The sequence below is a fragment of the Chamaea fasciata genome, unplaced genomic scaffold, assembly GCF_029207755.1.
Source record: "Chamaea fasciata isolate MVZ Bird 193981 ecotype frontalis unplaced genomic scaffold, bChaFas1.0.hap1 SCAF_15, whole genome shotgun sequence".
In the NCBI taxonomy this organism is placed as follows: domain Eukaryota; kingdom Metazoa; phylum Chordata; class Aves; order Passeriformes; family Sylviidae; genus Chamaea; species Chamaea fasciata.
Genome location: NW_027094100.1, coordinates 6,539,385 through 6,566,612, shown reverse-complemented (window position 1 = coordinate 6,566,612; position 27,228 = coordinate 6,539,385). Strand labels below are relative to the sequence as shown.

Sequence of the window (27,228 nt, the reverse complement as noted above, 5' to 3'; positions counted from 1 at the left end):
AGGTGGCTACCAGCTATGTCTGCACCTCATTACCTCACTCAAAAGAAATGCTGTGTGCTTTGGGACAGCCCTGTGAGTTAGGAAAATGGTGTTTTACAGATGGGGAAGAGAGACAAAGAGTGGGTGAGTGACTTGCCCGGGATCCCACGGGATGCTGGCAGCAGGGAGTTGTATTTCTGTCTAGTGCCCTAACCACTGATCCATCCTGTCTCCTGCTTTCGGGCGAGAAGTCTGAAAATGCCATTGATTTGCACTTTCTAGTTCTGGGGAAGAAAGGTAGGGCTGACTAGACTATACAGGGAGACATGCAAAAATAAACAGAAGACAATAAACAGCATGATGTAAATTAGCTTTGTAAAACTTTAATAATCTAAGATGCTATTTAGAACACACAGACAAGGAGATGTCTGTTTAAAAAAAAAAAAAGAAAGAAAGATATGATTTTAACCAGATAAAATCTCTTTAATTAGACTGAAATTCTTGCCTATGTTTTATAGCAACACACTTCCATATGCATGCCAGAAAGTCGGGGAAACATGGAAATCATTGTCAATTTGCAGCATTCACTGCTGGGATACAGCAGATTATTTTAATGAAGGCTAGATAAACTCTGTGTCTGTAGAAAACATTTGGTGGTCTCTTTGCTTTGTCATCTTCCACTGCACATATGGTTTGGGGAAGGAGTAAAAGAGCCTATACTTGAGAATCAGGTTGCTTATATGATGCAATATTTAAATGATTTTTGTTTTTCATAAGTCTGGAAAAGTAATTGTCATCTTGGTGGTACTGGATGTAACACTGAACCCCTCTTTTCGTGGGTGACCTTGGACCACGATGGAAAGCAGTATTCTCCAAACTAGAGATGTTTGCCCTCACTGATACGGGGACAAGGCTTCTCCTACATCTGCTCAGCATCAAGGTGGTCCTGAATGGAGTTTTGGAGTGTACCATGACGTAGGCAAAGTGGATTAATGGTTGGAATAAAAGTCATGAAATCTCCTTTTTTATGGAGATGCGCACACATGGGTGATGGGGAGTGCTGGGACCCAAAGGCATGGGGCACAGGAGGAGGAGCACAGCGTGGGGCACAGCTGTGGAGCAGGTTCAGGGCAACTGTGTACTGGGGAAAAGAATGTTCTTGCATATTTTCCATTGCACTAACCACAGGCAGTTTGTTTTCAAGCTGTTCTGTTTCTGTGCTGTGGCAGGAATGGGCTCTGTGTCCCTCCCGTTGCTGTGTCCCCACCTGACACCCGAGGCGTGTGGGGGCTCTGGGGCTGAGAGCACAGCACTGCCCAGGGAACCAGGACAGGAGCTGCACATGCTGAGAGCACCTGCTTGCTCTTGCTGACACCCTGCCTTTAGTCTCGAAACACTGAAGGTATTTCCTCCAAATCTCTGGTTGCTTCCATGAGGTGTTTATTTGCTTGGCTGCCAAAGGGGGGGACAACAGCTCCATCCCACCCCAGCTTCCCCAAGAAGGTTGGTGCAGCCTTGACCTCAAGCACCAATTAACCCCCTGTAAATTAGTACTAATGATAGTTTCCCATCAGGTTTTAAAGTCACTGTGATGTTTGCCATGACAGTGGACAGGATTGGGTGTCACCCCCAGCAGTCAGGCGATTTGTCAAGGTCATATTTCTGCTGGGCAGAAGCAGCACAGTGAGAAAAGGGGCTGGATTCAGAGAATCCCATGGTTTGGGATGCATGTTGGCTCTCAGCTTACAGCCCCTGGCCCACAGCTGGCACAAAGAGGGGAACACAAAAGATATATCATAGCAGGAAACCCCCTGCCTTCCCTGCCAATGTCGCATGATTGGAACATGGGGAAAGCAATTTCCTTTTCTGTCTCAACTTCTTTGCTGCCTTTGTTTCCAGGTGGCTCCATACATGAGTGGTCTTTTGGTCTCCAGCTTAAACGAAAATGCCTGTACAGCTGAGAAAAAAATCAGCACAGCTTCAAAAATATATATTTTTATTCACACCTTCTTGCATAGCATTTTTTCATAGCCATAGTCTCCACAGCTGAGTCTGTGGTTCCACCAGAGGAACTGTTGGCAGCTGAGGACACCTCCATCCTGGGGGACTCTCCTGGAGCACCCTGTAGCCCTGTGCAAGGATACACCCATGTCAGGTGTTCCCTTGGTGGCTGTTCCCTCAGGAGAGTTCAGGGCATTCCACCTCATTCCAGAGAAGGAACCCAGTGCTCAACTGGGATATTGGGAATATCTGATGTCAGGGGTTATATGGTCTTGGAAGAGGTATACCTTTGGTTTTCCAGTCACTTAGCAGCCTGGGTAAGAGAAGAGCTATGCAACTAAATGCAGTGTTTAATAAAAGTGAAAATGGACAGAATTGGGTATTTCACACTCACTGTAAAATTGAAACCTGATTTTTTTTGGTTAAAAATTCACTGGCTTTTTTTTTTTTTTTTCCATTAAGAAATGAGTGATTTTTGAATAAAGAGAGGAGACTTTGTTTTGAAATGAGTAAAATTGTGCTATCATTAAGCAAAGGGGATTTGCAGTGGGAATATCTTAGTTTTGTGACATACGTGTGTGCGTTCCCATGTGAGAACTCAGCTTGACAAAACACACATTTGGGGCTAAGCACTAATTAATGTGTTGAGCATCACTCATGGAGAGAAGGTGAAAATGCTCTGCAGATGCACTTGACAGTTGTTTGCCAAGTCAGAGAAGATAAGTTTTCCTTTCCACACGCTCTTGAATTGTGGTTTTGTAAATGCATTTTGTCGGGCAGTAGGGCCCCTCTCTACAAGAAAGACATTTGTAGAATCTGAATTGTTAAAGTTGGAAAAAATCACATTTAAGATCACCAAATTCAACAATGAGGGAGGGAGCTTGTCCAGGAAAGGCCAGTGGAGCTGAGGGAGGGTCTGGAGCACAAGCCCGATGAGGAGCAGCGGAGGGAGCAGGAGGAGCTCAGCCTGGAGAAAAGGAGGCTCTGAGTGAGACCTTGCTCTCCACAGCTCCCTGAAGGGAGGCTGGAGCCAGGCAGGGTCAATCTCTCTCCCAGGGAATAAGCAATAGGACAAGAGGAAATGGCTTCAAATGGTTCATGGGGAAGGTTTACCTTGGATATTAAAGAAAATTTCTTCACTGAAGGGTGGTCAAGCCATGGCAGAGGCTGTGCGGGGCAATGGTGGAGTCATCATTTGTGGAGGGATAATAAAACGTGTATTTGTGGGATTTAGGCACATGGTTCAGCAGTGGGCTTGGCAGTGTTGGGTTAATGGTTGGATTTGATGATCTCAGAAAGGCTTTCCAACCTAAACAATTCTGTGAATTTACGAATGCTCCATCACTGCAGAAACACTCACCATTCTTCCTTTGCGTCCCATTCTGCCATGGGAACAGGAGCGTGGTTTATGGTAGGGGTCTGAATGATGGGATTTTCTCTGATTTCCTCTGATCTTAGGCTCAGCACAGCTCATCTACATTCGCTCTTGTCTCCCTGAGTGCAGAGTCCTGGTCTGCAGTGCTCACATGGTCTGACTGATGGGGCTGCACTCTGGGAGAGAGGGGAACATTTTTGCCGGATTAAGAAAGAGCTAAACAAAGCCCCAAGTCAAATATTAATTACATATCAGTAACCCTCCTCTTTTTCAGAACTATCCACAGGCTTTTTTGTCTTTCCATCTCTGAAAGAACATTATTTTCCTGTACTTTGGCAAATATTACCACTGTTTCTCTAAGTTCTCTGTCCTTTCCAGACATTCCCTTCTCATCATGACATGGATATATTTAACACAAGAAAACCTAGTGGATTTGTTGTCTGCTCTGTGGTAATGATGGGATCACTTTAGCTTTGCTAAATGCTGCTCCGAAGCAAGTCAAAAGGAAGCACAAATCTAATAAAGAGCAGGTCACAACGTGCACGTCGATTTTTTAAGAATCTGGGTATTGTAGGGTTTTTTCAAGTTGGTCTCCTTCTCATGTTTGAGACAAGAGCGTTACAGTAACTAGACAACCAGATGAAAGTGAACTCTTGATTTCATTTTGAGATGACAAAGATAATTAAATGCCAGGAAAAAGTTTCTCCTCTGCTGCCATTTATTGAAAAATTTACATTTTCTTGAATGCATCCTTTAGGTGATTAGTAAAAAATGAAAGATGAATCCAGTATCTGATGATGTGTCACACTTTTAGATGAAACAGGTAAGTGAACCTGTTCATTCTCAAACAACTGTGATTTCAGGAAAGTGGTAGTGAAGCCTTTTGCAGGATAAAACATCCCTTACACAATTATTTGCACAGGAAACAAACCAAGGTAGCCAGGTACAATCCAATTCCTGCTTATCAGTGCTTATAGATTTTGTGGATTATCTGTAACCACCAGTTTTTACTGAATTCAAGATTATTTAGTGGACTGTCATAAAGCTGCTGAGGTGTTACTTTGAACGTGCTGTAAACCAAGAGCTTGGCTCCTCCTTGGCACAAGGGGCAGAGCAACTGAAGTCACTCCATGGAAGAGGATGAGCTCCATTTGGGAATGTCAGGGGGATCCCACAGCCCAGATTATACTTGATCCCAGCCTGAGGGCACTGGAGATGCAAGGGAGAGGGCACGGGGAAATGAAGATCCAAAGGAGTTTATCTACTTCTGTTGATGATGCAGAAACAGCTCATTTCACACTCACACGAAGCATTCACTTTTCCGTCTATCAGTAGTGATGCTCTAGCCCACAACACCAACTCCATTAGCTCTCATTCCTTACAAACAAGAAGCACCAACCATTTCTTTCCAGCCCACGTTCCCCGTGCCCCCGTACTGGAGATGAGGATCTCTCCCGGGTAGTTTGACTTCTGTGGGCACTGTCACCACCTAGTGGCATCTCCCTCTTGCTTTGCGGGGGCAGCTGCTGCATTTTCCTCCCGTAGGTTTTGCCCCGTGGCCATTAATTTCTCCCCTTATCACAGCAGCTTTGCCAATCGGCAAGTTAAAAGCTGCTTGAACCAGACTGAGCTGCTCCCAAGCAGGAGCAGAAGGAAAATCTGTCGGATAAAGCCGCCATCTCACCTGAGAGCTTTTGTTTAAAAGAAAGCTTTTGTTTAGTTTTGGGTTTTTAAAAAAGATTGTGTTTAAAGGTGTTTGAGTGCAGGAGGAAAAGAGACTCTTTTGTGGGAGGCTTTTGTGCTCTTGAACACTCAGGCTACTACGAAGTGGAGATGTTGTGAGTTGTGACTAGATAAAGTGTAATCACTGGCAATAACACATCAGGTATGTGTGTGTGTGTGTGTGTGTGTGTATTAATCATACAGCCATGATTATGTTATTTAGTGTTTTGATTCAGTTTACAAAGGAAATGTAGAGTGAAGACAAGCCCTGCTCACTGCTCAGGTCTCTGTGCCATTCCCCCACGTGTGAAACATTTGCATGTCAGGATCAAAGCTGAGCTCTTGCTTTTCGGTCTAACGCTAAAAAAATTGGGATGAGCAATATTGAGTGTTTTTCCTGGATTTCCCTCCCTTGCTCTGTCCTTGAAGCCCGTAGCGGGTTCTGTGATGTCCCAGCAGGGGGCTGATTGTTCAAAGTCCGTGCAAGAGCTGGAGGATGACACCACTTGTTGTGTGACGATGCCCTGGTTTTAGAGGGCTTGCTTCCATGCAGAAAAACAAGGCATGGACCCATAAATCAAAGCAGAAAATTCCCATTACTGAGGCTGAGAAGGCACAAAAAGCAGAAAAGAGGGTTGTGGCACTCTGCCTGGCATTGTGGGTTTCTTGGAAATGATTTTCAGCACTATAGACCCACTCACTATACACAATATTGTAACTTTAAGACATTTTTCCCCCATGTGCAGCTTTGGTTTGAGTTTTCCTTGGTTGTGAGTTACTGGTGGGCTACAGCGTGTGCATCATCAAGGAGTCCCTCCATAAGTTCCGCTGTGAAAGCAAAGCCTGAGCTGGTGGATCCATCTGCCTCTGCCTTTCCCACAGACACCATGCAAAGCCCTGGCGAGCAGAGCTGCTTGCAAGGCACTCTCTTGCCTAAGAGAGGAAGGAGTCATAAAAATAGCGAGGAAAAAGGCAAAAATGGACTCTTTGGTGTAGTCTGGGTTATCTGGCAGCCTCAGCAGAGCCTCTGCAGCCCCCCCTGCTCTGCATCAACCTTGGATGTGCAAGTGTAGGAGACACTTTCAGGAAATGGAAAAGCACTTGGGGCTTCACTCTGTAACTTTTCCTACCACCAACACCAGTGCAGCTGCAGGACTGAAAGGTCTTGGCTTTATGCAAGCAAAGCTGATGTGAGTGGATCACCATGGGAAGAGTCTCATCCCCCCGGGAAGAGTCTCATCCCCCCATGAAATTCCATCAAGGGGCCTGTGTGCTGCCCTGGTTTGGCTTAGAACAGCCCTGCAACATCAAATAATGTCACTGCTCAGCCATAGCAATAATGTCACTGTGTCTCATCCATAGCACTGAACAAAACTTCATGTGGTTTTTCAGTTTCCTATCTTTTAATTTAAATCCCTGTCCCTCTGCCTCTCCAGTTCACAAGCTCGCTGTGAGCAGGGGAGAGAGCAAATGAGGAGCTGGTCTAGGAAAAATGAAGGTAACCACAACTGAAAACACAGGAGCATAACCCTCACAAAGAACAGAAAATGAAAATGACTGCTTTTCAACCAATTAAGCTAACTGTTGGGTTTTTTTGTTGTTTTGCTCTTGGCTGGAGCTTGGAGCTAATGAAGTACAGTGAACAGCATATAGCTTCTTTGTAGATACCTACTGCTCCTTCTACAGTCATATGCTACAAACTGCTGTAAGAATTCTGTGAGTTCTGGTCAAAATTTGAATTAAGGTATAAGAGCTGAGCTATTATGAATTTATGGCTGTATCATACATATGACTTATAAGGCCAGATCTTTCACAGTGTTACTGATGTCTTCCTGGAGCCAGGGTTGGATATGTTGTTGGAATTTTATTCTAAGAATGGCCCAAAGCAGTAAATGCCAGTGCTTCTTTCCAGAATATACTTGAATTTCTCTTCATCCACAGTGGAATCTGTGCAAATATAAGGAAGAGTTTTGGTGATAACTGACTTTATGTTGTGCTGTTAATAGTGAGGTTTTGCAGCGTGTTAGGTGGAACTACAACGTGGTGGAAGTCCATGGTAAAGCTTCCCTGGGGCGCCTCCTGTCTCCTGTCCTGCCCTGGGAAAGGCACTGTGCATCTGTGTGGGGAGGGGATGAGTCCTGTGCTTGGGGAAGGTGTGGGGAGCTTGAAAATGGCCTTTTTTATTATGTTGCCATGGTATTTGGGAGAAATGTGTCTTAACAGCATTGACAGCACGTTCATATTTATTCACCTCGAAATCTCAGCTTCAAAGGAACAACTCACTGTTCTTTTTCCCTTTATTGACACACTTTAAAAAAAGAAAATGATTGTATTCAGGAAACTTACTTCTGAGGTATTGCCAATCAAAATATTTGGTGAGCCCAGTCCTGATAAAAGGCAGAAAATGGAGGCCAGTTTGTCTGCAGGAGCAATCCCGAGTGCTGTGGATGTTGTGCAGAAGGGGAGCTTATGCTCACCCAGCAACTGAGGCATGTTCACCCTCCATTGCAGCTTTGTTCCTGGAAGGGCCAAGTCTATCTACAGGTTGTCTTGAATACCTAAATTGCTGATAATCATCTAATAAATTCTGATCCTGGCCCCTTGCACCATTCCCCACTGAAAGCCAAGTGCAGTGAGGTTGGGTAGGGCTCTCCAGACCCAACACCAGAGATTCCCTTGGCTGGTTCACACAGCAGTGGGTGCTTAAAGCCAAAACGTAATTAGCTATTGGCTTTTGACCAGGATTCTGTGGTCAACTCTTGTGAGAGGTCATGAGGTCTCCACTGACCACAGGAACATGGTTTTGCATCCCATGACAGGTATGATAAACCTTCAGCTAATGTCTGTGTATAATGTTTGGGCTTTGATCTCTCTCTGCAGCCATCCTTTATGCTCAGCGTAATAAACCATGTCTAGTGCACAGGGAAAGATCCACTAACTCCTTCTGCAGACTTTGTCCAAAAGAGCAATTGGAAGCCTACTCTGATACTTACTTCTGAGTTTGTGAGTCTTCCAACTGGTGCATTTTGAATTAACCTATAGAGAAACAAAGACTTAAACTTTGCCTTCACACCCCATGAGAAAAGCAAAGCAAAAGGGGTACAATGTTTTACACAGGTGTTCTGTAGAATCTGTTTTTGCATCTTTTGTGAAAGGAAGTTTGGGGCTTTGGCTCAGTTTCAGCAGAGCTGTTATTACCACAGAGCCAGGGTACATCTCTGGGAGAGCTGGAGCACGAAGGGCTTGGTCAGGACTTGCACAAATGGGTAATGGACCTCAACCATTAAATGCAAGTTCTGACAGCGTGGGTCAAACTCGTATGTGTCAGTCTTTAGGTTCCTCCTTTCTCATTCTCTTAATTGGGCTCATTTTCTGTTTAAAAATAATTGGCAGGATTTTATGATGTGAAAACAAAAATAAGGTGACTCCTGCTGAGATCTGTGAAGGCAAAATGTTTTCAAGTGCTTTGGAGTTCACATAACAAACCTTTCTGTCAAAAGATGTGTTAAGAGATGCGTTTTGCTGTGACATGCTTTCAGCTGGGTGTTATAAGGGGATGTTTTCTGGGACTGGCAGAAATAGGACTTTCAAGTTTGGATCACGGAAAGCAGTGTGTGTAGTCGTGCTTTGTAGATCAGGACTGAGGAAAAAACCCAAAACAACAACAACAAAAGACCCCAAACCCAAGGAGGAAAACCACAATTCATTCTCCCCATTGATCTCTGAATACTCAAAAATAAGGAAAATCAGACAACACCTTTTTTCTTGTCGTATTCTGGAGAATGAATTGCTGGGCATAACCTGGGAATGTGCCTTTTCAGCCTGGAAAGCCAACAGTACCTATGGCAGGGGGCTGAACAAGGTAATCTTTAAAGGTACCTTCCAAAACAAATTATTCTATGATTTTAGAAAGCTTTCTTGCCACAGTACTTGTGAAGTGAAGGAGAAAAAAAGCCCCATAATCTCCCAACACTTGGAGATAGGATTTCAAACTGACCAAATCCTGGCTTACCAATTAAACTGCAGTCCAGCTTTTTTGCCAATTGTATGCTTAAAAAATAACCTGCATGGAGTTGATGTATTTTAAAGACTTCCCAGAAATTCACTGTGAAATTAAAAAGCGGGAGGGAGCAAAGACAGTGGGCTGATTGGACAGCAGCAGTCCTGGACAGGATCACAACCCAGGTGGCTGCAAGACTGGGCACAGACCTGCAGTGCTTGACCCTGTGCTGAGGCAGGGCTTGGGTGTGTCTGCTCCCACTGAAACCTGTCTGAAAATGGGCAGTTGCCTCCTCTCTTTGCACTTGCTCCAAGGAAGGAGCAGCCTGTGCCACAGCCCTGTGTGGTCCAGCATGGTCCAGCATGCCTTGTGGTGAGGTGCCATGGCCAGGAAATGTGTGCCCTGGCTGGCAGATCCACGGTGTGCTCTCCTCTCCGTCTCCAGGAGAAGGCTCTGCCTGTGCCTAACTAAGGTCCTTGCAGTTATTTGCAGGGCATTCCTTATTCCATACTGTCCCCTGAATCAATTCTGTGAATGATTTATTTCTGAGCACTTTGTGGGTGTCTCTGGACTGTAAAATCATGTTGTTTCTCACTGGATGTATGTGTTGCACAATATGCTTCCGTTCCCTCTTTAAGAGCAGGTATTTCTAGGTTTCAGTGTCTGGTATAAAGTTCAACTTTATCAACTGGGAAATGTGCATTTTGCTTTGATCTTGAAATAAGAAATTACAATTTGCTCTCTTGGTGACTATTACCAGTGGTGGCTTTATCCATTAAGGCTTTGCATTTCATGGGGTCTTAACAGAGGAAACTCCCCATAATGAAAATATTCCTCTTACACATCCCTTCTAGAATGAGTCCAAGGGATAAGGCTGAGTAGTTCCTCGAGGGTCCTCTAAAAACTCCAGCAAAAATATATGGACAAAACCAACATAAGTGGTTGTGTAACTGATGGAAAGACATTAGATTAGCAAAGGAAATATCAATTCACAGTTTGGGAGAAGATGGGAAACATTCCCCAGTTATTCCAGGGGCTCGTCTAGGTGATATATTGTACATTGTTTTACTTTTGTCAGAGTGAAATTTGCTGCTTTTCCAAAGTCACAATAAATATCCTTTTCACAGTTTAAGGAGCATTTAACTGAAATTCAACCCTTGTGCTGACTGTCCAGTGGTGAGTTTCACTCCAAGTTAGCCCTTAGAGCTAAAGATTTATATAATGTGAAAAGAGGTATCCAGAGATTTTAGCCACTCCTAATATACACTGCAACCCCTTAGAGTCCCTCTGACATTCAAGCACTGGAGGGAATTGAAGAAAGTTAATATGACTATAAAGATTCTGCTGGCTTTATAACCATTGCATGAATAGGGCTCATACAGAATTCTACAGGATGCATCAGGAGAGAAGATAAACAAAACTCCATGGTTTTGCAGCACTTTATATATAACCTTGTAATGATTTTATAGGTCTGCATTGCTTTTATCCCCATAGCATGAGAGTTTCCTACAACCAGTGCTTTGGCATGGGGGAGCTGAATAGCTGATGCATGAGTTTATGGAGGTATTACTCCTCTGCCTGCATCCTGTTGGAGTTGCCCATGAATTTGCACTCTCTTCTCAGATTTTGGATGCTGAAGGCACTGCCGTAGCTGCTGCAATGAAGTTTTAGCTGAGAAAGAGGAGAAAAGATTGTGGAATATTTTGTGAGGTCTAGATCCAGCCTCAAACTGCAAAAGTCTTGATGATGTCTTGGCACTGCTATTGCTCTGCACAGATATTTCAGCTGCCAGATCTGTTTTTATCATGTGAGGAAACAAACTCTTTAATGAATGAAAACAGACGCACAAGATTGTGTTGAAAGTCACTCTGTAGAGAACATAAGCCAGAAACTTTGGAAAAGACATCTAAAAATATTCATGGAATTTATTCTTGGCAATGAGAAGTAAATACGCATTATGCAGATATTCTCTTTAACTGCGCTATACTCCTTCCTTGCATTTCCACGTAATCCATTTGGAGCAGGACTTCATGTAGGACTCCGGCATGGTTCCTCATCTTCCTGTGTAGCTCAGAGTGGTACTCAGGCAGTGGGAGTGGGTTCCCTGGATATTTTGTTCACAGAACAGACAGATCCAGAAACACAAGTAGTAGAGAAGATCTGGTCCTCTGAGAGAGAGTAGAGCAAATGAGAGTTAAATCTTGAAAAGAGCCAGGCCCATATAAAAGCTTGCACAAACAGCTGGTTTCAGTTTGTTTGGACAATTCCCACTGACCTGAGTGGTTTCTCCAACAGAACCTAAAAAAATTAGTCAGTACAGACTGCCTGCCATCCACAAGGTAGCCAGCACGTGTTGCAACCAATTATTCCATGAAACAAGCTAGTTAAAACTCTCTGAGAGCTACTGAAATGCTCCTTAACCAAAAAAATAAAATCCCTTGCTAAAATTGGATTGAACCAGAAGATATCTTGCAACTTTACTGCCCAAATCATTTTAAATTTCTTTGACGCTCATTTTATTAATACAAAATCAGATGAGAACCCACTGTAACTTGAGTGAGAGACTGGTTTGGGGTTTTAAATCTCTGAAATTAATTATTAACTTCTCTCCAAGAGATTTATTTTCACCTTAATACAGTCGGAAACTGCTATTAGAATATGCTGCATTGACAGCCTTGACTGTTGGTCAAGGTGTGCTGCCACCAGCCCACATTTGGAAATAGACAGCAATGACATCTGGGATGGAACAAGGAGGGGTGGCCATAGCTGATGCCATTCCCAGGGGGGATCAGCAAAATAATATGGGAGACACAGAGTTTTCCAGGTGAATCTGAAATGAAATTAAATCATTTGAGTTTGTTTAATATAAGGATGTCTGATATTATCTGTCTACAGCATTAGTCTGTGCTGCTGCCTTTGAAGCTAATAATTGGCATTAGGGTGGTGTGTTAGTTTCCATGTTAGGCATGAATTTGGAATGAATCTCAGTTATCCAGACAAATGGGCATTTGCATGGTATTACCCACTACCACATGATGTTAGATATTCCTCATCAGTGGCTATGCTCAGGTTTGGGCATCATTGGGGTTTGGAGCTTTTCCTTAGCTAATTAAACCTTATGAGAAGGGCAGAAATATTTGGGGTGTTGGAGAAGAAAGGTTAAACCAGCAAAATATGGCAAACTTAGCTAAGAGATGCTTAAGGTGGTCATGGCTTGTGATGCTGGTGGGACTCAGCACTGGGAATCACTCAGCACTAATCATTTATTAGTGCACTGTGTGGAGTGGCAGTTAAGGGTGGGGAGAAGCGAAAGGCAGATGAAACATCAGGATATGCCCTTAAAACAAGACCTTCAAAGCCCAGGTTAGTTTGTTGAAAACTACATTGCTATAAATCCCAGGGAGTTTTGGTAGAGAGCAATCCCAGTGGGAGAAAGGCAGGCTGGAGTAGCCCAGGAGCTATTCACAGGCTTTGGTTCTTTGGTTTTGGGTGTAGTTGTTGACTTCATTGCAATGGGCTTACATTAGGGATGAGTTGGATCTGTTTTGTGCAATGGCCTGAGTTTTTTGGATTGCGAGTTCTTAGATGATGCCCACAATGGAATTTTAATTAGGAAAGCAAGAAAGGTTCTGCTGGGAGACGGGTAAAACCACAATAATTATTGGCAGTGAGAAAGTCAGCAAAGAGCAAGTAATCAGGGGATTTGCAGAGGTCTTTCTGAGAACTACCTAAATTCCAGTTTTAAGGATACCTGTGAAATAATCTTTCATAAGAAAACTACTTAGAGGAATAGCAATCCCACTCCTTTGTTCTATCCAGTGTTCAGCCATACCTGCAAGCTTTAATGAGTACATGGATGAGGATGAAATTGGCTGTGTGGCCACTGAATATGTAATCACCACAATGTCAGAATCTCTGGAAGAACTTCCCAAGGGATGCTGATTTTATGCTAACGGCCATGGAAACTCCTATGCTCTGGCAAGGTGATCAAGATGCACAAGGAAGTTTATCTGTTTTGCTGGGTAACCAAAATTCTCTCACAAAACAGGAAATTGTGAAGTATAAAAATAATTCTGAAGGGTTTGTATTTCCAAGTGCATAATCTCTCTTGAAAAAAGACAATTGAAATATCAAAATAAAATGACACTTAGCATTTTTATTTAAGAAAGAGTTTGTAGCTTTGCTCTCCTGTCCAAGATTCTGAATACTAAGTAACCTGAAGGAGTTCATTGCCAAACCAACATTCCTTGCACTGTGCTTTGAGTTCAAACTAACATGATCAATTTCACATGAAAATGTTCTTGGCCTAGCAAGGTCCTCGCTTGGCTAAAGCCAACCTCCTGCTTCTGCCTGCAGAAAGAGCCGCACAAATTCCCCCCTGCCACTTCTGTGTGTGAGAGGAGGGTCCAAAATTGTCACTCTGTGCTGGTGATAAAACTTTACCTTTTCTCCACAGGTGGTCAATTGATGGGATAGACAGAATTTTGCCATGCACACAGCTGAAGGCTGGTATGAATATGGGATACCTTTACTGGACAGGCAATGACACCCACTGCTTGACCTAGAAGACGTGTCTGGGCTGGGCAGTTTCCACTCCTACGATCTTCTCATGGGAATCATTCTCCCATCATACGTAAAGGCTCCTCATGGCTTTTGTGGTATCGGGTGTTTCAATCTTGTGGAAGTAGCTTGGGAGAAATACCTAAAAAGATCATGCCCTTCTTGTTCTAAATCCCTCCTCTGTCCCTGGATGAGTTTTGAGTCATGCTCTTTGAGCAGTGGAAATGGGTTGGACTTCTCAGGTGTGCTCAGAAGATCAAATCTCATTTTCTTCGACTCTGTGACCCTGCTCTGCCACCTGCTAAGGTCACTTCTCTGTGTATCAGCAAATGGGGCTGCTGCTGAGGTCACAGAAGGTTTGTGTCAAACAAACAAACAAACCCAGAATTTGAAGCAAATGTCTTTCTGAAAGGATCCTGGCTCTGCCCCTGGAACTGCACAGCCCCACGCAAACTGCCTGGGGCCAGACTGCCAAGGTGTTTAGGTGTTGGTCACCTTTTAAAGGCTGGACTTTAAACTCTTGATCTTGTATTCATAATGAAACAGGAAGGATACCAGGAACTTGCACTTTCTGATGTGGATTTTGCTAATTAGCTCAAATGCTTCTCTAACACTTAATGGCTCTTTAAGGCCATGCATGCCATTAGTGCAAACTGCTTACTTGTAACGGAGTAAACAGCCCTGGGAGGCCACGGTGTGAGCACCAGCAGGCTCCTGGCTGGGAGTCTGTCAGAGGCTGCTCCTTGTGCAGCATGGGGGAAGCAGGTTTTGCCATGGTGCAAATGGTGTGCATGGTGCCATGGTATGTGCTTTGCTGATGTGCAGTGGTTGACACAAGCAGCAGTGCTGGGTGATCATCACAGACAGCATCCCACCCTGCTGCTGCTGCTGGAGGGGTATCCAATGCCCCATCATTACCTGAAGCTCCAAAGCCTTGCTCCTCCCTGGCTTGTTGGGTGTTTTTGGGATAGAGGGGAGAAGGGACAGCCCAGGAGCTGGTGGTAAGTGAATACCTGGTGTCACTCTTGTCCAGGGGAGAGGCCTGATGAAACATGTGTCCAGCTCTGCCTAAATATTTCTTGATCAAATCAAATGGAAACTGCTCATTAGCTCCTACAGCCTGCAGAGACCATTTAAATTTCAGCTGAGGTCTCCAGCCTGACTAGTGCAGTATAAAAGGGCCTCAGCAACCCATGAGCTACCCTAAAGGAAAAGGAGGATTTGCTTTATAAATAAGGTGTGTGGCAGATGTCATGGGCTGAACACATGACTGATCTCTGAGGCTTTTCTTCTGGTATCCTTCCTTTCTCCATATCATTAGAGTTTGTATAACTGCTAAGCACAGAGAAACAAATAACTCCTTTAAGTAGTTAATTTGAATATACAGAAGGAAAAGGAAGAATAGGAGAAAGATGTAAGTCAATTGCTTCAGGAAGATGCCAAGCAAATACTCCAAGAATGTGTGCTGCTGGTGGTGCAAATCCTACTGATCCTAAAATGGAAATGATTTTATTTCTTTAACTCATGTCTCCCTTTACTAAGAACTTACTAAGAAGGAGAGTTATGCAACCAATCTCCCCAAGGAAGGCAGGAAAACTAAAGCTGAGGGATGTTTTCTCCCTAGAGCATAGGAAGCTGATAACTGGGAAGACACATAGTGCTGGCCATAACATTTGAGGGCTTTGCTCATTTTTATGGCTGCTCTTAATCCCATTCCTGCACTTGAAAGTTCAAGTCTTGCTGCTGAAGTCCTGAAATTTATTTAAAAGGGGACAAGACCTTACGAAATAAGCTAGTAATCACAGTTTTTTTTGAAGCCATTCCATTCATCCCTTTTCACCCTCCAGCAGAGATCTGATTTTGCCTGCTTTAAAGCATTTCCTATAACTCAGCAATAAAGGGCAGACTAAGATCTTGTCTCGTGATATATCCTAGATTGGAACATGTGAGGTGGTGGAAACCTGGGAGAGGACAGATCTTAAGTCAAGGAAAAAAGGACCAGTCTTTGCTGAAGCTAAATCTGTACAGAGCTGTGGTCTGCAGCTGAAGGCATTCAAGCAATGCTCCTCTTGGTGGGTGTTTGTGGACGTGGAGCCAGGCTGTCATGCACTTGGTGCATTAAAACCTTGCAGTTAACTCAGAGTGGTGCTGAATGTCCCTGCAGCACAGCTGCTGGAGAGCAGCAGCACCCTTTCATGGGAGTATGCAAAATGGAAGAGGAACGATCTCTGAGTTTGCACGTTGCCAAAACCTGCACGATCTTCTCCAGGAGATGAGATTTTTGAAAGTGGAGAAGAGAGGCTGAAGTCCAAGTGAAGGAATATCCCTTGTTGCCGCACTGAATGGACAACTGTCACAGGTGGAATAGCCCGTGATGGAAAGAGGAAAGGTGTGATCCCAGCTTGGGTGAAGAAACAGCCTGGGCCAAGAGGATGCAGACAGGGAGAGACACCATCACAGCAGAGATGGAGGGACTACCAAAATATGAATGCAAATGGGGTACTATTTATGGCTTTTATGTTGGCATTTGATGAGCACCTTAATGTCTTGCCAGAAACAATGCTCTTAATGTTAAAAGAAAAGCTGCAGGCCATGAAAGGTGAGCAAGAAAAACTCGGGGCTTTCAGGGATAAGCTTAAAGAAATACGGGAGTAGGTGTATAGGGAAATGAGAGATAAAATCAGTAGTTATTTCAGGGAAAAGGGCAATCACTTGGGGGCTGAAAGTGAGCTGAACCATTCATCTTACTAACGAAGAAGCAGGGGATCAAACAGTTTGGGAAGGATCTTGGGGTATCTTTCATATTGCAGATCTGCACAATGCAGGACTTGAAACAGCAAAGGGAAACATCAGGTCACATCCCTGGGATTCAATACCCCTGAAAGGCAACCTCTTGGAGAGGCTGAAAACAGGTGTGAGAGAGCAGATTTCCAATGTGGGACTCCCTGCAGTGAAGGCAAGCACTGATCCCTTCCTCTCCCTGCATCTCGTGCTTTGAAAAGGTATTTCTTGGAGTGGGAGGTGGCTACAGCCATCCTGTCTGAGATGTCATTGCCTTGAAAAAGGCTGAAAACATTCTGCAGTCAAGGAGGGTAAACGGAAGCATGAAAGACAGAGATGTTATTGGTAAATGTGGAATCTTCTTTGGACAAGTTGGACACCAAACACTTGTGTCACAGCTTTAGTAAGTGTTTGGAATCAGCAGAGCCTGGGCTGTCAGTCCTGTGCCCTCAGTGTGTTACTGCTCTGAGTGACAGCACCAGCCCAGCCATGGAGTCAAGTCTGAGCACACCTCCCTAGGAGGCAGCTGGATCTGCAGCCTTTGGTCACTCTCCATCCTGCCCTTCTCGCCTCATTTTCTCTGCTGGAGCTGCTCTGGAGCTGACCACCCCACTGAGGAAGGGCTTCTTCACCAGCACTCAGCAGTCAGTGCCAAGGTTCCCCAGCCCTTACCAATGTCACACAAAATGCCCTCAAGGCCACCGGCACAGGAGAGGCTCTTGGCTCTGGGGAATCTCTGGGCCCATCTCCTCCCCACCTCAGATGGGAAACTCCACACAACTTGTTCTGCATCCTAGTGACAAATGCAGCAATAAGCATATTGGCAAAAGGCATTTCCATTTTTAATTGAATGGTTATTCCCACATCCTCCTTCAGTCAGTGCCCTTCAAACCCATTTCCAGTAATTAAAATGGTAAATGTCTGCCCTTCATTTGCTGCTTCTGGTACTTTGTCCTCATAAATCCTACACAATGCCAGGGCTTTGATCCGCCCCTCTGCTCTGATCATGTTCCCAGGACATCTTCAATTAACATGGTTTTTAAAATCTTGGTTTTTCTTCAGATTTAAGCATTGGTGCCTTCTACTGGTGCCTTCTGCTGGTGCTATTTAGTTCCAACTTACTAGTTAATCCAGTTACAGATTAGTTATTATTTAAATAATAATTATTTAGTCCTATTTATTATATTTACTATTATTTAGTCCTTGGCTGTTTAGTCATACTACTTTAACCAAGTGTATTTTTTGCACATGTGCACAAAAGAATACATGGATTTGAACATAAGCCTTGCTACTATATTTGGGAAATTTGATGTGGGTTTTTCTTGGCTCTGGGTTCATATCAATCGTAAACCTGTGCATGGAGAGGGCTGCACCAGCAGCCAGAGGCTGTCAGACAGGGCTGCCTGTCCAGCTCTGCTGCTGGCCATCCTCGTGGCTATGGGCCCTCCAGCCTTGCTAAATATTTTTGGTCCTGCCTGGACAACTCCCAGTACACGAAATAGCAGCATCACTAGATGGCACATGTGAGCTGTTCTTGTCTGACTAGCAGAGGATAAGCCTAGCAGCGAGGTTTCTTCCCTCAATATTTTTTTTAATACTTCTGTGCCTGCTTAAGCAGCAGGATGCATCTAATGCATCCAAACCTGCCCTACAGCCCCATTATATACCACACAACGTCGTTCTGCCACCTCCCTGTTCCTGCCCTTTCCATCCCAGGGATGCACTAGGACAGAGATTTTACTTTGCCATCCTTCATGAGAATGAAATATAAACCCAAGAAGTACCATATAATAAATGAAAAAAAAATCATTATAAAGAGGTCTTAGCATATTTAATGAGCTCTGTTTTTCTAGAAAGGATTGCTTTAAATAATATTTTATGAATTCTGTCTTTGTGTACATAACTGCTTGGAAAAATAATGGCAATCAAAGCCTAGAACTGCAGAATAATTGTGGTCTAATGGTTTTTGCTGGCAGGGAACAGGGTGGTGGCTGTCCCACTCTGTGGCCCTTTCCCTGAGATATCTGTCACTACAGGGGTGACATGCATCTAAGTTATGGCCTGGAGTGGCTAAAACCAGATGTCAAACATGCTCCTGAATGCCCTGGGCTTCTGTTAGCATCTGCTGCCAAATGGGACCTTTGTCATGAGGAATTATTCTGTTTGTTGGGTGCCTTGTTCAGGGCTTGGTGTGCCAAGTATTGAACTTGTGGAGGAATTTCCTTCACTAAAGCTTTCAATCAAAGTGCAGGACCAAAGATCAAAAAGAGCCTTTTGGACAGACAGAAATAAAACACTTTGATCAAAAGAGAACAGAAAATAGTACCACTAATTTCAGTCAATGGAATAGAGGCTGATGTATGTGCACGTGTGTGTAGGGAGCTGGGGTTTGTTGTCAACTTCAGCCTTGTTCTTTCATGATTAAGGGTATTTCCACATGGCTGATGTATCTCAGGACTAAGGGGAAAATCACCTTTTCCTTCTCTAAGGTGGAATAGATCAAAGGGCAGAGCTTCTTCCAAAAGAGGAAATCCTTACACGATGCTCTGCAAGCTGCTGTTACTGTCCTGTTCTCTGGACTTTAACCAGGCTGGATACAGCAAGGAAAGCAAATATCTGCTGAACTCTCAAGGTTTGCATTCCCACGAGATAGGCTGCTCCCAGCCTCAGCAGAGGTGCCAGACATTGGGTAATGCTTTGGCTCGTGCTTAGGAATCTGCTCCAAACTCTGTTGGGGTGCATGGGAAGGCTGCACGGAGTTCAGCTGAGTGCAGTGAGGCATCTAAACTATTGCTCACCTGTGTTTGAGCAAGCAGGGGGGAAATTTTGCCCTGAGTTTGCCTCTGAATTGGAAGGGAAGCCCTCTTCACCTCTCCCACATGGACTTAATTTGTAAGATCTTTTGCACCAATTTCACCCTGCACCTGCATTTATTTTTGTATAAACACCAAACCAGAAATGTTAAGGATTCTTGGCTCAAGTCACCCACTTCCCCTCACTGCAAGACTCGGTGGGACGACCTCAAGGCAACAATGCTCATCACCTGCTCCAGAAAATATTTCCTTAGGAATAAATCCCCTTTTAGGCATTTCTGTAAGGATAGAGAGGGTTGAAGGAGAGCTCCCAGGCAGCACTTTCCATGACATTCTTGGCTGGAAAGTGTGAATTGTAAGGATCATAAAGTGCCCCTCTCCAAGGGGTCTGGTGACAGATGTTCTCAGCAGCACGGCCCAGCCTGCTCCCCGCAGCAGGACCTGTGCCCTCTGAGGAATACTCCTTCACAGATGGGCCATTTTCTTGTCTCTTCCAGAAAAAACAACCCCTCTTTCCCAGAGCAGACCCCGGTTTCTATCACAACCAGCAATTTGTCTTGTGCTAATGCATCCCTCCCATTCCTGCCAGGGATGGGATTACAAGTGCACTTGATACCCACCTTTAATCTGCTGCCAGGACCTGCTTGAGGAGCTGTGAAAGACCTTCTCTATTGCAGGCTCCTGACCATGTTGTCCTTCCTCTCAAATTTCTGCTATCACATCCCTACTGTTCTTGTCAGTCAATTGTTGGCCGGTTCTGATACTCTGATTTTTCTTTTTTTGAAGAGGAAAACCCATGTGTTTTGGAATGGAGATGAGAACTCTGGCTATTCCTGTATAATGCCAAGGATGGGTCTAAACCCTCAGTGAGGTGGGAAAAACTCACTCACCCCCTTCGACCCTCTCCATGGGGGTTTTGCTTCTCTGCAGTACTGAGGAGGAATGCAGCTCATTGGCAAGTGCTGTTCTTCCCTGAACCAGATTCCCCTCGCTCTCACGGGAAGAAGAAGCTCAAAGGGAAAAGCTGTAGGGCTGTGTCTCCTGTTGAGGACATCCAATGATTTAATGAACCCTATTTATTACACTACATAAATAGGTAAAATTATTCTATTTTCCTAAGTCCAATTGTGATTTCCACTGTCTCCTTTTGTGCTAATCCCAGTTGTATCCACTCAGCAGCAGCAGAAACAAGTGGTCAAAATGCTTCGAGAAGTTCTCTGTACACTCAGTTTTACCTGGAGGAATTTAAAGAACTGTAGTCTAAACCCACATGTCTTGTTTCATTGGGTACTGCAGCTACAGCTGCATTTCAGGCTGGGATGCTCACACATAACCCAACCACATTTAGATTTGATCTCATGCCTTCGGTTTAACTGCACAGAATAAACACTGCAGCTGAAGAACAAATGAACATTTGTTTTGTTTTGTTTTTAAAAAAACAGTGTTACACATCTGTATTTTCAGGATTATTTGATCAGGCAACCTGAATATGACCTGATAAGATAAATATTTAAATAGAGCTGAACCATTCCTCCCCCTCTTTTTTTTTTTTTGGTGATTATCAATCCAGTGCGAATATTTTGCCGCCAAGTCTCTGTTTGTTTCTAGAAGTGTTCCAGTACTTAAACTCCATCTGTGAAGATGGCAGAAACAAGCAAGCCCTCAGCTCCAGCAGCTCTTATTTGCCAAGGTGAATTTTCCTTGACCATTTTACATGGCCCTAAATCTTCCTGCCATGATTATGCTGGCAGTCAGCAATGAGCCCTGGTAGCTTCTTCCTTCACTGAATCCTCTTGCCTATCACTGCAGCTTCCACTACTTGACCCTTACTCAATTTTTTATTTTTTTTTTCCAGTGACTCAATGACTTTTTTCCAATTCTATTCAGTAGTCTGGTCCTGGACAAGTAAAAGTTGTGTATATATATAGATGTGTATACTATATAACTGCTAATAATTGTGTCTGCAGCTCTGTACCCACAATGTGGAAACTTATCTTCCAGATTAATACCAATGCTTCCTGAATTTAAATAGCCTATGAATAATGTTCTGCTTGGCATGCATTTATCACCTATTTATCTGCCATACCATATCTTCACTGCATCACTAGAGTTACTTGCAAGACAAGATAATAGTGATATTTAGAAAATACCGTGGCCTGTGATAATTTTGGGTTTGATTTTTGTCTGAGAAGTGAAGAGGGCTGAAACATTCTTCAATACAGGTAGAAAAATACATGCTAGGAGGTCATGACTTCAGCTTCTTTCTTCTTTTTTTCTCTGAAGAAGAATTCATGGAAGTGCTGTGTTAAGTGCAGTTGGACTTGATGATCTTAAGGGTCTTTTCCAACCGAAATGGTTCTATGATGCTAAAATCTCTTTGGTACCTGCAGGTACAGCTCCTTGCAATGATGGCACAGTTGATGCCTCTGCGTCATTCACCACTTCCCTGTGGTTACAGATGTCATAAAATCATAGAATGGTTTGGGTTGGAAGGGTTCTTAAAGGCTTCACACTCCCTGCCATGGGCAAAAACACCTTCCACTATCCCAGGTTGCTCCAAGCCCTGTCCAGCCTGGCCTCGGACACTTCCAGGGATGGGGCAGCCACAGCTTCTGTAAGCAACCTGTGCCAGTGCTTCGCCACCCTCACAGGGAAGAATTACTTCCTAACATCTAATCTAATGCTCTCCTCTTTTCGTTTTAACCCATTCTCCCTCGCCCCTTCACTATCTGCCTGTGTTTTGTTCATGCTCTGGCCTCAAGGAGGCTTCTACTGCAACCTTACCTGACATGGCGAATTTCCACCTCTCCCCAAAGAATTCAAGTTGTAAAAGCCATGACATCTGTTTTGACAGGCTGCACCCCACCAGGAGGGTGTGTATCACTTTCTTTCTCCCCTGCCTGGATGGGGCTTTTTTGCCCCTGCTGTGTGCAGATGAGGTTACTGAGACCATGGGAGTTGCTGCTCCTGCAAACAGCTCTGTTTGAAGCAGACCACTGGTCCAGGACAGGCCTGAGAGAAAGTGTTGCAGCCTTTGCAACTTTTGTTTGGAGTGAAAAGGAAAATATACGGCAATGGAGGGGCTCTTGGCTTTGATCATTACTGGTTCGGGGAAATAAAAACATAACCCAGAGGGAGAGAGGGAGGGTGCAATAATGTCAGGTCAATCTCTTTGTTATTTTCCAAGATCAAAAGGAGCTGTGGGAGTTTAGCTTCTATCGCCTCCCCCTTTTGTTTTCTACTTTTCGGCTTTCTTCCTCAAAAATCAAATCAGCCCTCTCTGGACTTCTCACACCCGAGTGTCCCCACTTCTGCCACTCCCAAGCCCACTGCAGGCTGTGTGCACAGTACTGGGGTAGCACACTGGTCAGAGGTGCCCGTCACTGCTCAGCCTGTTGGGGGCTACTTCAGAAGACACATGGTAATAGTCCTTTCTTCAGTGTTTGGAACCAGGCATTACTCTCTTGCCAGAGCTCACCCCACTGTGTTGATGAAGGATGTTTGGGTGCAGTCAGGACAGAAGCCTGAACAGGGCTCACCCCAGAAATGTGCTGATCAGCATCCATTCACAGAATTCCATTAGTAACCTCTTTTCCCTTCAGCACCAACTCTAGTGGGGTTTTTTCAGCACCATGAAGGACTGATCCTGCTGTGCTGAGGAAAACCAGGCTCCGGGCTGATTTCATCTGGCTAGGGCAGAACACAACCTTCTGTGGGGCCACATCTTGATTAGGGAGCTGAACAATGCCTGGAAACTCCAGGCAGGTGGTAGAGTGGACAAATGGGAACAGGAACAACCAAGGACCTTTCTGAGTTGAGCCCACAGCTGGTCCCTCCCCGTGTGTGAAGCTGCAGTAGCTTCAGCCTCTCCTGGCTGCAGCCGGGCTGGCTGGCCTGGCCACTCTCTTGGCTGCTTGGCCCAGAGGTTACAGACCCTCAAGAATAACTTGCATTTCACTGTGTTTTGTGAAAATAATCAGTTAAAACTATGCAACTGTTTTAAAGGGTTTTAAAGATATTTGTGTCACATTGAAAGAACAGGGAAGGAGGGAGCAGTGACATGAGTGGGTGTGAGAGGGCTATGCTGTGTGGTAAATAGCTGCTACAGCTCATTTGCAAAGACCAGCAGCAGCCCACTTACACTGGCCCAGGTAAAAACTCTTTATTCTGACACAGAGATGCTCCGTGGAGCATCAGAGCTGTGTCAGCATCCCCAGTGTAGGGTTTTCTGCAGTGGAAACAACTTGTCTCTGACATGGGCACAGCAGGCAGTGAGGGCTTGGCTCTGAACAGCACAGCCTGGGTTGAGTTTATAAGTGTCAGAGGCATGAAGATATATTTACATAGTGTGATACCCAGCAGTGAGGCATGCTTGCTTATTTTATGATTCCATCAGCATGTTCTTGACTGATTATGAATGGATTCCTTTCAGGTTAACAAGCTGAAAACATTTTTGTTATTGAAGAGAGCCAAATCAAACTTTATTGAACAAATACATCTTGGATCTCTGGCTAATGAGTTTTTCTGCTGTTCAAACATGGTATGTGATATGAATGAAACTGCAGTAGAATTAGACTTAGCTGTTCAAGTAGAATTCACAAACTGCAATTTTTTCCCCCGCAGCTTTATTTTAGGCAGGTAAGTTATTTTTGGAGGAAATGACAGTTTTGTACAAGTTGGCTATGTAAAAGTGATTAATGAAAATAGTATATACTAGTCCTATTTTATGAAGAAATTGATTCAGAGGCATACTTTGAAATGCAGTAGGGCTGATCCTTCCATGCCTCCCACCACTAACTCGTGAATAAAACACTTGGTTTTTTTTTTACTTTGCTTGGTAAAGTTGTGCCCTGGGAGGGGAGCACAGGGCACAGCCACTGCAAGCCCAGCCCCGGAATTGTCACCTGAGCTGAGCAGAGCTCACATTTTGGTACTTGCAGTGACTCTACTGACCTTGATTTATTCCCAGCTAATTTGGTATGAATAGTATCAGAATCAGGGTCATGGCTATATCCATTAGTGATGCAGAACAGAGGCTAAAAATAATCCTCTGTGACTGACATGCAGATTTATGTAATGAAAGATGGGGCAATTCCAGATTTCTCCAGCAAACTGGTGTTAAGCAAACTGCTCTGAGTGCTTGAGACCCAAAGCCTGTGATGGAAAAGGAACATTTAGACAGGGCCAGTATGTGAACTGTTTATGGAATTATTATTAGTCAAATCTATTACAATGCAGTCCCTTATGTTCCATTTTCACCTGTTAAAATAAATTAAGCTGTAGCATTACTAAAAACTAAGAACTGCCAAAATAAAAGAGGTAACTGATGTATGGAGCATTTTGGAGATTTCTTATACCGTAGAAGGAATTTGTAAAATTTAAACCAAAGTCATAAGCACAGATTTTCTCTGTTGAGAACATCTAGTGTAATCCTCCGCGTCTTCTGGCACTCCCCAGGATAATCTAGAGTTCATAACCTGTAGGAAAAATAGAGCCCATGAGAGCAGATGATACTGATGCCCAACTCCATATGAGGAGATTTGCTGCCATCTTTTGGTAGATGCATGTTCCAGAAATTAATGAAAAATTATCTCTCACAGATACTAAACATTTTCTCCCTCTGCTCATTCTTAGTCCACCTGCAGCATCAGCTCCTGGAGGGATTTAAAATTGTGTGGACGTGGCATTTGGGGACATGGTTTAGTGGTGGACTTGGCAGTGCTGGGTTAACAGTTGGACTTGATGATCTTCAAGGTCTTTGCCAATCTAAACAATTCCATGATTCTGTGCACTCAGCCTCTACTGCAGGGGCAGCCTGTGAAAATTAATCTCAGCCAGTGACACTCCAAGGAGCTCCCAATAACCCTGGGGGTGTCTGTGGGGCTGGAAGCGCTTAATGCAGGGCAGGGGCTGGGCTGGCTTCTTCATGGTCTGGCTGCTCAGAGAAAAGCTGTAGGGAACAGGCTGCAATCTCTGCATGTCTGCAAGTAATAAAATACTTCTTTATGCCCCGAGGTAATAAAAGAATGTATTTGATAAACTCGGGCAGCAGCAGGACGATGCAAGGGGAGGAGCCAAGGCTGGGACACAGTGCTCCACAAATCACACTCATTACTGCAAGATTTACCTTTGCAGAGGGCAAAGAGCTGAGGCTGCACTTTGGCAGGGGCAGGTTGAGGAGCTGCTGCTCAGGGTGAAAGTACATCCTTGTGACTGAGCCAAAGGGATGGTGGGGAATGTCCTGTGCCCCTGCTCCCCTCTGGGGTCCTGCTCTGCAGCCCCCTCACTTTCCTTGCTCCTCTCACTCCTGGAGGAGGAGGAGGTTCAATGCACCCCAGCAGAAAGCTGCCCACTGTTTTTGCTTGGGTTACGTTTTTTCATGGGACAGTGAGGGAAATCCAGGGCAGGCTTTGACAAACCCCAGGATGCGGGAAAAGAGGGAAGGCATCAGCTGCTGCCAGAGGGAGAACCGAGAGGGTGTTGAGAGTTGACACTTCACCCTGACTGCAACACTGTGCTCTGGTTACAACACCCACACTTGTAGTGGTGCCCAGATCAACAAAATGACTGTGGTTAGAAGAACTTCCCAAATTTGAGAAAGACCTCTTTTTTTTTTCCATGGGTTGCTACCCTGGTGGCAGGCTGCACACTTTATTTTAATGTGGATTTGGTATCCAGCACAATTACCTCAGCCTTTGCTGCCTCAGCTGTCTTTCTAAGGTCGATATGTGGCTACACACAATCCTTTCCCCTCTACCACCCTGTCACGTCAAGAAATTCCTGAGATCCCACTGAATTCTACAAGCCACTTCATTTATACACTTCAGCTCAACATTAAGTTCATTGCAAGGTTTATTTAGTTTGAACCCTGACCAAAGTTCCCCAGTGCTGTGTGTGTGCTCAGCTGGATGAATCCAACCTTGTTCCCGGGCTGTGCTGGGACAGGCACCACTCACCTGCTTGGGGTACAGCCCTGCCACGGCTGTGGGAGCAGTGCCCTTCAGAGAAATCCTGTTGGGAAAGCAAAGGCATGAGCCAGGTAAGAGCACAAGCAGGGAAACTGCCTCCTCTCAACTATCCACTCCCACTGTGTGAGGGAGAAAGAGTGGGAAAGAACTAATTTAAAAAAATAAACAAAACAAACCAATGTTCCCATGGGTGGGATGTAAACTCTCAGCAATGATTCTTTTTATAACACAGACATCCTTTGCATGGTGGGGGCAGAAGGGTGACCAGCCAGACAATCAGTCAGCAGTTTCCTGGCTGAGATGACTCCCCTGTTTATCTTGTGGGTGATGCGCTGAGTGTCCCAGGGACCTCCACCAGTGCAGGACTGGGTTTATATCTCGTCCTGAAAGCGGCCCAGCTCCACCTCTCTTTCCCTCCGAAAGCAGAGCACTCCCTGCTTGACCTTTGTCACCGGGAGAATAAGCTGTGAGGCAGATTCGCGTGTCTGAGGGACAGTTAGGAAAGAAGTGAGCTCCCTAATTCATGAGAGCCTCCCCACGCCCCGCAGTCAGTCCCCACGGGGGAAGCCTTGTTGCCTCGCTGACCCCTGGCCCTCTGACAGCTCCTTTGGACACTCACCAGCTATCGCACGCAGCCTCACCTGCTCACGGATCATCTTTCAAATTCTCCCTTCCTCCTTCCCCACCACTCTTGCCTCAACCGGGATATGGGGAATTGGAATTTTAACAAGACGGGGAGCTAGAATTAAATTCTAAATTGAATTCTAGGTAGCTCTAATTTAGCTAATTCAGACTGAATGGGGTCTTTCATCGAATCAGTATAGTTCGGGTTGGAAGGGCCCTTTAAAAGTCACCTCGCCTCGTTTCCCGCAGAGCCGGGGATTCTGGTACCCAGGCGCCTGCAGGTGTCCCGGCTCGTACCGCGGCAGGCACTGCTGCATCCCGCGGATGCCGCAGGCGGTGCGGTCCCTCGCGCAGATGCCGCCGGGGCGCGGGGACCGCGCGGCGGAGCCCCCGGCGCCGAGCCCG

At 44.8% G+C, this 27,228-nt stretch overlaps 1 long non-coding RNA gene across 1 annotated transcript; it reads right to left on the bottom strand.

Moving 5' to 3' along the window:
- Positions 1 to 23,735: 23,735 nt before the first annotated feature.
- On the bottom strand, positions 23,736 to 27,112 carry LOC136297352 (uncharacterized). The gene is made up of 3 exons (XR_010723141.1): positions 27,054 to 27,112; positions 26,188 to 26,242; positions 23,736 to 24,708 (listed from the first exon to the last, which is right to left on the bottom strand). It is a non-coding gene; the product is annotated as an uncharacterized lncRNA (long non-coding RNA).
- Positions 27,113 to 27,228: the final 116 nt, after the last annotated feature.